Source organism: Emydura macquarii, unplaced genomic scaffold (assembly GCF_026122565.2).
Source record: "Emydura macquarii macquarii isolate MOO-44397 ecotype Brisbane River unplaced genomic scaffold, CSIRO-AGI_Emac_v2 contig_1230, whole genome shotgun sequence".
Taxonomy (NCBI): Eukaryota; Metazoa; Chordata; order Testudines; family Chelidae; genus Emydura; species Emydura macquarii.
In genome coordinates this window covers 9,934,316-9,943,694 of record NW_027131367.1, presented here as the reverse complement: position 1 = coordinate 9,943,694, position 9,379 = coordinate 9,934,316, and the positions used below count along the sequence as shown (strand labels likewise).

Sequence of the window (9,379 nt, the reverse complement as noted above, 5' to 3'; positions counted from 1 at the left end):
GATGATTTATCCTTGCAGTTCATACCAATGCTGCAGAAGAGCAATATGTTTGATTTTGGAATAGACATGATTGCACCAAATGGACAATTATTTTCAAAACTGCTGTGGAGAAGAATACATGCAGACTCCTCTATAGCTTCTGCATGTCAACACTCACCTTCTCCCAGTTTAAACTATTATACTACCACAATCCTCTCCTTTCCTGTCCTTCCTGCCATGCAGGGTGAGTTCCTGCAGGAGGCCTTGAATGTCAAGGCTGCAGGACTCTTGGTATAGCTTTCAGGTACAAACATTTTCAGCAAATGCACTTAACAGAAGTTTCTTGGTGGCTATGAGTAGAAGTGGATGACATATATTTCCAATTTTCAGAAAATTTCATCATTCAAAATTACGTTTTCAAGTAACTGGTTGAAAATTTTCAAAATTGAAATTTTGAAAAAACAAATCAGGATAAATTTTCCAAAAAAAGTTCCCATCATTATTATTATTTTGGACCAACTCTAATAACAGTAAAATGGAAACGTCGTTTAACTGGGAAAAGAAAATAATAAATCTCCAGCCTCTTCCTGCTCCAGCAAAGCACTTACCTGTATGCTTAACTTTAAGCACATGAGTAATTCCATTGACTTCAACAGAATTGCTCCTGTGCTTAAAGTTTAGCATGTGCTTCTGGATCAGGGTTTTAGAGCACACCCTGACACAAGCTTACAGGGAAGAATATTTGGGATATGGGTATTGCATCTTGGAGTAATATAACCAGTACTCTTGGCTAAGAGCTGCATGGAATACACAAACTTTGCCAGTCTAGACGTAGGTATATAGTATTTCCACCAAGTGTTTCATTAGTCAACAGAAACGTGAGCCTACACAGAGAAGGAAACATTTTATTTAAATACACTGGGCCTGATTCTGAGCTCAGTTAAAATATTTTTACACCAATATGCATCCATTGGCTTTAATGGCATTACTCCTGATTTACACAGCTATACATAAAAATAGATTCAGATCCATCTGTTCAATGTTATTTGTGGTGATGGTGATTTTAAATTATCTAAAATAAGACAACTCGCTTAACACGCAAAAAAACAGACTGGTAATTCAGTCATGCTAATGTCGGCACGAACGAATGAGACTGTGTCTAGAGTCAGAGGGAAAAAACAATTTGTATTTTAAATTGCAATCAAAAGGTAACACCATGCCGGATTTAAAAAAAAATAAAACAACAACAAAATAAATAAATGGATTCCACTTAAGATAGTTTAAAAAAAAAAAAAAAGACATCTGAATTATTAAATTACGTTATCTTTTACCAAGGAAAAAGCAAAATAGCAAACTTGAGCATCATCTCAGCACGTGGCGATTTACCTTAAGGAAACCATTTATTCCTCCTGGCATTTTTGAGGAGTAGCTTGATGATGAGCCTACTAAAAGGCACTCAAAGGAAACACTGGTTTCTACAATCTGTTCAAATTGTTTAATGTTTGTCAAATTCCAATTGCATGTGAAGGATACATTGTGAGTAATGGATTTCTACTGCTATTTACACATGGACAGGGTTGTACAGCCATTATATGCTGCAGTTTATTGCATTGCATTATGTATGAGATGATTTTGCAAACAGGTACATAAAAAGCACTGGGGTGCAGGGGGAGAGAAAAAAACACAAGAAAGCTATTTATTTTATTGTCCAATATACAACAGTTAGGAATAATTTGGAAAACTTTCAAACATTCATGTTTGTAGATTCTTGGAGCTGCAGTGCTGAAATGAGTTATTTACTGCATCATTATGAGAGAACAGGCTAGCATTACTGTGGATCTACCATTCTTTCCAGTGCAATTATCTTATAACCAAGACAGGGAAACTGGAAAGTGTTTCCTCTCTGCAGAGTTGTTGTAGCTGTGTTGATCCCAGGATCTTAAAGAGTGGAAGTGGGTGAGGGAATATCTTTTTTATTGGGTCAACTTCTGCTGGTGAAAGAGACGAGCTTTGGAACTTACACAGACCTTTAGGTCTGGGAAATGTACTCAGAATATCAAAGTTCAAATACAAGGTGGAACACATTGTTCAGCATCAGTAGTTAACACACATTGCTAAAGACCATTCAAGGTGAAGTGGGGCAGTTAACACCTCTGCAGTCCTAGTGGGAAAAAAGGTGGTTAGTGGGTTAGATTGTTGTAATAAACCTAAATCCAGTGTTTCTATTGAATCCGTGATTTTTAGAGTCTAGGCAAGTTATGATTTTAAGATCCCGGGCTTGTCTTTTGAAGGTGTTGTGCAGGAACTTAGGTGCTTATCCTAAAAAGAGCCACGCGCTTTCGACTCCCATTGATTTAATAAGTCTTGAAGGTGTTTGAGGGCCAGCTTTACCAAGGTAATTGAGTGCCTAGAGATGAAGATAGGCACCAAGGCCACGTCTATATGTACAACGCTGCAGCGGCGCCTCTATCCAATACAGCTTCACCATTACAGAGCATAAGGTGAAGACGTGCTGTGCCGATGGGAGAGAGCTCTCCTGTCGACATAAAAAAACCCACCTCTGCAAGCAGCAGAAGCTATGTTGGCAGGAGACGCACACGCGTGCTTATGCCAGTGTAATTTATGATGTTCAGGGAGGTGGAATATTCAAACCCCTCAGCGACATAAGTTTTGCTGACATAGGTTGTAGTCCAGACATAGCCTTAGTGTAATTTATCAAAGTGCCTAAGTGAGTTAGGTGCCTAACTCCTACTGACTTTCAACGTGTGTTAGGTGCCTAACCCACTGATGTCAATGAGACTAGTGTAATTAGCTGCTCACCAGTGTGTGTAAGGATAGTCCATAGTCTGGCTCTTGAGTTGGAGTAGTTTCAAAGTAAAATGTTACTCAACGTGAGTATGGATAGCAGAATCTGGCCCTTGGTCAATAACCTATGCTACCTCTCGGGAGCTGTAAAACAAGTGAAGTGGAGAAAATTGAGGAAAATGTATGTTTTGTCATAATTTCGAAGATATTTTCACTGAGAAATAACCAGTGCTCTAAAATTGAAGTGCACAGGACAAACCGCAATGACACACTGGAGTAACCACTATTTTGATTTATATCCAGATTGTAAACTTAACAGAACAGGTGCAAAACTTTAGCTTCTATGGTGGAAAGAAATGCAGAATGCTATTTGTTTTGTCAAAATGTGAATCCAGGCTAACAGATGGTGCCAAATCAACAGCATTTGAGACTGCAGTACTGAAATATATCTCCAGAACAGGGAACTAAAATATCATCAAAGGGAGTACTTCTTGGCTGAAAAAAAGAGAAAGATGTCTGGGTAGCTGCAGCCACTGGAGGGGGACATGCACAAAACGAGAGCAGCTGCGACACTATATCCACAACAGAGCAGGAGTGGACGTAGGCAGTAGCCACCATATTACATTTATTCTACAGGAAGCCTCAGAATTCATGCCCTGAGTGCAAGATCCCATGTCCTCAGCTCACGTGATAAGTTGATACAGCTGCCCTTTAGCACTGCTCTACCTATACTTCGAGTTAGAAACACTGCTAGAGTAATCAGAGGCTAGTAAGTGCTGGAGGACTCCTAGCTCTGATGCAATAGAATTAATGGCAGTCAGGGAGGAGAACAGAAACTGCAGGCTTCTGACGTAACAGAAGGCTTGGTACAGTAAGAGGGAGGTCTAATTTGCTCAGGGAAAGAAATCGCCAGAATCCCTCATGATGATGGTATTAGTCAAGGAGCATTTTATACATTCCCCTGATAGCTTAAAGTAGGGACTGTTTCCATCCAACAGAATCTGGGACATGTCTTCGCTTAGTAAGCGCAGATACCAAAAAATATGTCCAAAATGATGGCACTTGGGAGTGATGAAGCTAAAATAAACGTCTCGTGTGGGGGAATGATGTAATTGGACATGCATTAAAGATTAAGCTCCTTGCTAGTTACCAATGCATTGACCACAAGTTAGCTTTCATGCTGCCGATGCAGATCCTTATCTGCAAGAATATCAGACAACTCTGAAAGTCCATGATTTTAACATCTCTCAAATGCTGTGATAACTGAAAGAGATTAAGGATTCATTAGATGAGCCATCACTGAGAGTAAACAGTGATGAGTACAGCACAGTGCAAACTGTAGTTAAATATTTGGACCCAAGTTACTTATTTTTTGCAGCGGTTTTCTAAAGAGGTTGTCTGAAACAGATTTTGTGGGGATGACGTACATGCTTATAGGTATCTTGGTTTTCATAAGCAGCATCTGGTGAGAATTGCATAGGTGTTAGTACATCAGTGTGTGTCAGTTCTGGAGAAAGCTAAAGCTGATCACTGTCTTGGGGCAGACTTGAAAACTAATGAAGTGTAAGAGAACAAGCAACTTTTTACTTCACCCATTGTACACCAGATAAGAGAAATATCGAGTCATTCATGTTTTTTAGCTGTTGAACTGTTCATTTAAAATGTAAGTTACAAGAGAGAATTTTGTAGTGTCCTGTATTTTTAAGGTGTACAGTACTTCAAATAAGATCTTTTTAATACTTAGTACTTATATTGACCTTTACAATAATTAATCCTTACAAAGGCTCTGGGAGGTAGATAAATAGAAATAGTATTTTATAGATGGGCAAACTAAGGCAGAGAGATGAAGTGTGACTTGTCCAAGGCCTCCAGCAAACCAGAATTAGAACCCAGGACCTTCTGACTCCCAGTCTCAAATGCATTTCTCCAGACCATACTGCATCCTAAAAGAAGGAAATGGGTACAAATGGGTACAAATTCAGAATCTCCTTGCTCTCCTGAAAGATCCTGGATTCATATTCCAGTGGTCCTATTTATTCTAAAATAATATTTCAGTGTGGAGTAATAGCCAGCAAGATAGACTCCTCAACCATTACTGAAAGGAAAAGCTAACACAAATATGGTGACTAGATACCCAGTCAAGATATGTCTGAAATAAGCCCTGCATCCTAGATACCAGGAAGTCCCTCATGCAGATGAGAACTTCCCCTAATATATTTTCATAATACTGTGCCATGGACGGAATTTCTTAATTTTAGGTAGCCTTCGTATTACACGCTGGAGCATGAGGATTGATAGCCCTTGTAATTTTTTAATCTAAACTTTGAAGGGCTGCATATGTTGTTCATAAAGTGTTAGAATCAATCATTATGACTCAAGATTAGAGGTACTTGGGAGGGAAGTTGATAGTAAAGCTTTATCCTACTTCTCAGAAGTCAAACACCGAGAAAGGATAACAGACCACAAGGGTTTCCAAACATACTCTAACCTGTCCCAACTTTCAACCTTTGGTGTCTAGAGTGTGGCACTTAAGTAAGTGGTGTGATTTTCAGAGCTGCTAAACAACTGCAGCTTCATTGACCTCAGTGTGAGTGCTAGGTTTTCAGCACCTTGGAGATCAGGCCATTTATTTAGGTGTACCCAAGTTTGACATTATTGGCGTTCATTTATTTGTGTCTCTCTTTACCCAACTGCACGAAGGATATAGTGTTTACCTATCTCACGGGGTTCTTCTGAGTGTTAGGGTCAGTATACACTTGCAATCACGGGATGTGATGCTGCTCATGTAGACATACCCAAGCTAGATATTATCTGGCTAATTTGGGTACCAGAAGTGAAGCCGTGACAATAAACAGCACTTCAGTACCAGCAATTACCCAGAGTTCCAAGCAGACTTGTACAGCTTATGCTGCCACAGCTTCACTGCTCCAGTACCCAAGTTAGCTAGATAAAGCTAGCTCGGGAATGTCTTCACAAGCTGCAATTGCATCCCGTGACTGTACTGCTGACAATCTTTAGGCTCCAGTCTTGTGCTGAGAACTGCAAGGAGACCATGTAGCCTTCTGGAGGGGCATTGACTTCAGAGAGACTCTGTCCACATTGTTCTCAGTGTCGCCCTTAATTAGTTAATGTTTGTAAAATGCTTTGAGATTTTCAGACTTAAAATAGAGTGCATAGCTTCATCATTAATAGTCTAAAACTAAAAAATATTCTAAAGTATAAATATGTACATCTGTTTATACTTTCAGCCAATTGAAGATAGTCAGAAAGATTCAGTAATGAGAAAGAGTTTATTATTAAAAGATTTCTATATATTGCTTTAAACATTATGATTGTATTTCTAAACACAAAATGAATTAGCCCCAAATAAACTGTTTGAATTAGCAGTATCCACTCTCTGATTTTTGGATTAGTAACATTAATTTTAAATACTACTTTCTGCTAGTAGATACATAATAATAAAAATTGATAGTGCTTCATTAAAGCATGGAGTAGAAAACAGATTGCTTTCATTTTTGTAACTCATTGTAATGTGTGACTTTCAGTGAGTTTACTTGTCTTTATCTTCTCTTTTATAATGGCTCTGATAATTTTGTTTTTTATTATTTCATAAGGTGAACAAAAGTTTTTCAATTGCTCAGAAAGCCACAGTGTAGCCGCATTAAAAATCTATGGGTTTGGCAATGTTTCCATTTCCCTGTGGAATGTTATCCGGGACATACATTCCTCTAAAAGAGTAGCCCCCATCTGTGCTGCTATAATTAAGGATCAATAATTGTTTCCATTTTCAAGCCTATTTTTAGAGACTGGTAATTAGGGTGCCACTCCTGCAGTGATACTGAGGGGGCAACTTGATGTGTGAGCAGAAAGCCACTCTTGGGCATGAGTTATGGTGTAATAATTCACACCTTGTGTACTGTTAGAATGAGGCTGAAGGTCGAGTGCTGTTAAATGAAGCAGGTGTGAATTATTGCACTATAGTTCACAGGCTTGAGTCTCTGACTGGGATTATAAAATAGCCTTATGCAAATATACTTCAAAAGTGAAAGCACAAATGACCAGGAATAACTGGGAGCAGCTCTTCAGCTGCTGAAATTTGTCATAGCTCCATAATGGACAATTTAAAGCCACTGAGAGTCTGCTCCATGAGTTCTAAACAGTTATTTATTAAATTTATTAAAATTTTTAAATTCATGAAAAAAAATCAAATACAAATATTTCTGAAATAGTTATTTTTAGTCAGTTTCCTTCTCTGTTAGCCATTAGATCTGCCTATCAGGATCTTCAGATGCAACTGGATATCTAATATTCTCCAGAATACTACCTTGAGAAAGGACTAGGAACTGAAAGGTTGTGAATACACTTCTAAACAATGGCATTAGTTATGAGTTTATTTTCTAGTCTTTTTTAAAAGTCATACAACTGATGCAGATTTTACAAAGAAATTAGTACATAATATCCTGTTGTCCATTTCCATAGTCGTCATATGGCCTAACCCCGCAAAATGTTAAAACCCTTGACTCCCATTGTAGACAAATTGTTTGAAATTGGGATTTAGCTTTTCTGCCATGAACATACAGTATATAGCCCACAATTGTTTTCTTGGCTAGGATTTTTCAAAGGAGCCTAAGGAATTTAGGGATCTAGATTCCATTGAAATTCCACAGGACTGAGCATCCAACTCACTCCTTTGAACATCCATCCCATCCTTTCTGGACAGGGCTCAAATAAGCCTAAAAACCAATATCTGTATTAAAATTATTCATATTGTATTACAATGATGTCACTAATTAAGGCTCAGATCCTACAACTGCTTCGGCAACTCAGTAGGATTGAGTGAGGTTTCTCATGCACATGTAATAACATGCTCTAGAAACATCAGATTGATAAAAGTTGTAGGCTGTCCAACAGTGAATGTCACATTCCCCAAACAAAGGCCTGACTGAATTCAGATATCCCTTTGAAACTCTAAAAAGATCTCCAACATAAAAAAAAAGAAAAGTCACTTGCCACGAGGAGTGATTTCATAATGTCTCTATTGTCCTTTTGTAGGTTACTACTTCAGCATGTCTTGACCTCTGGATCTGACAGCTGAGTTTTTGCTAAGGATAACATTAAGAAAGACAACGTTGGCACGGAAAGCTGAACAACATTTTAAAAGCTGGACTCCACTCTACACTGAAATATCGCTGCTGTGTTCATCCTCTGCCATCTCTGCTGCTAGGTAACACCAATTTATCACAAAAATCCTACAAATTGTGCAGTCTTGCCCACCGTCTGTTCATCAGGTAGGCGTTTTCAGATAGTGTATAATTTACCTCCTTAACCAAGAACGAGATCTGTCCATAAGTGATATAATTTTGCCATAACCTTTTTCTTGTTCGTTGAATTAATCTGAAACCAGAGTCAGAGGCATGGGGATTCAGCCAACCACCTATAAGTAAATGCAATGGTAGTCATATTGTTATGTTCTGGCACAACCATTTGAAAGTTAATGGATGTTCTACTATGGGCAATTACAATATATCTGTATTGGTGTAATGGCTGGAACTTCCAAGACTGTCCGTTGTTTTACTATGAGGTGTCTCATTTTTTTTTTCAATCCTACATTCTGAATAGTTTCAGAATACTCCACACCTCAAAGTATAGCCCCAGTATCCCACCAACCAAAAAACCCAGTCCACACATACTTTTTTGGCACTGGCTCTGCCTTTAGCTACTCGCTCAAACAATTTACAATATGGGCTATTGTCGGGGAGGGGGCGAGAATCATTAAGTTCTGAAGATCTTTGTTATACTTCGTATGTAATAATAATTTTTTAACTGGTAAAAAAAAAAAGTTGAAGAAATCCTTAAAAATCAGTTACACCTAAAGGCATAAACTTAAAAAACCAACCTACTTACTTATCTGTAGACATTTATGCCAGGTTTATTGCTGTAGTATCTGAAAACAATGGAGTCCATACTGAGTGCCTGAATCAACCTGTTAAAATGAATCAAATCTCTTCAAACAAATCAAGCTGTTAAAATGTTCTCTGTGTAACCAGAGCTTGGTGATTAGTAATTTAGAGAAGCCTTTATATGACTGAATAATGTAATACAAATGTTAGGATTAAAAATAGCTGCTTCTATTCCTTCCCAGTATCCAACTGATACTTAATTCTCCTCCTTTGGTGGGTGAAATGAACCCACTACAAATATTTTTCGGTTGCTAACCCTTAACTTAAAATGTTTTTCAAGAGGAGTGCAACAGGCATTTCAGACTATCTTTGAAGTAATAACATTGTTCTCAAACTTACCCACTTGTATTTTTCAAACGTATTATTTGTTTTTACCTTTTGCTTTTATGGTTTTCACTGGGGGTGTGTTGGGGGGGGGGAGGAATGCTTTGTTGAATTTCTGCACTTAAGTGTCACTGCGCTAAACTGTTATAACAGTCACATTAGTTAACACTGTGACTGATTTAATTTGACATGATGTGTCAGAGCAAGGATGCACTGGTCTGGAAATTCAAGCAAGACTTCTGAATGGTGGAACGGTCTGCTGTTCCCACAGTCCCCTTATGATTATTTTTTTAAGTCATCACAAAGCAAAC

The 9,379-nt window shown here is 38.2% G+C and overlaps 1 long non-coding RNA gene across 1 annotated transcript; it reads right to left on the bottom strand.

Annotated features, from left to right (window-relative positions):
- Nucleotides 1–1,146: 1,146 nt before the first annotated feature.
- LOC137152649 (uncharacterized) lies at nt 1,147–9,077 on the bottom strand. Its single transcript, XR_010919564.1, has 3 exons — nt 8,689–9,077; nt 8,103–8,218; nt 1,147–4,727 (listed from the first exon to the last, which is right to left on the bottom strand). It is a non-coding gene; the product is annotated as an uncharacterized lncRNA (long non-coding RNA).
- Between the last annotated feature and the right edge of the window lie 302 nt (nt 9,078–9,379).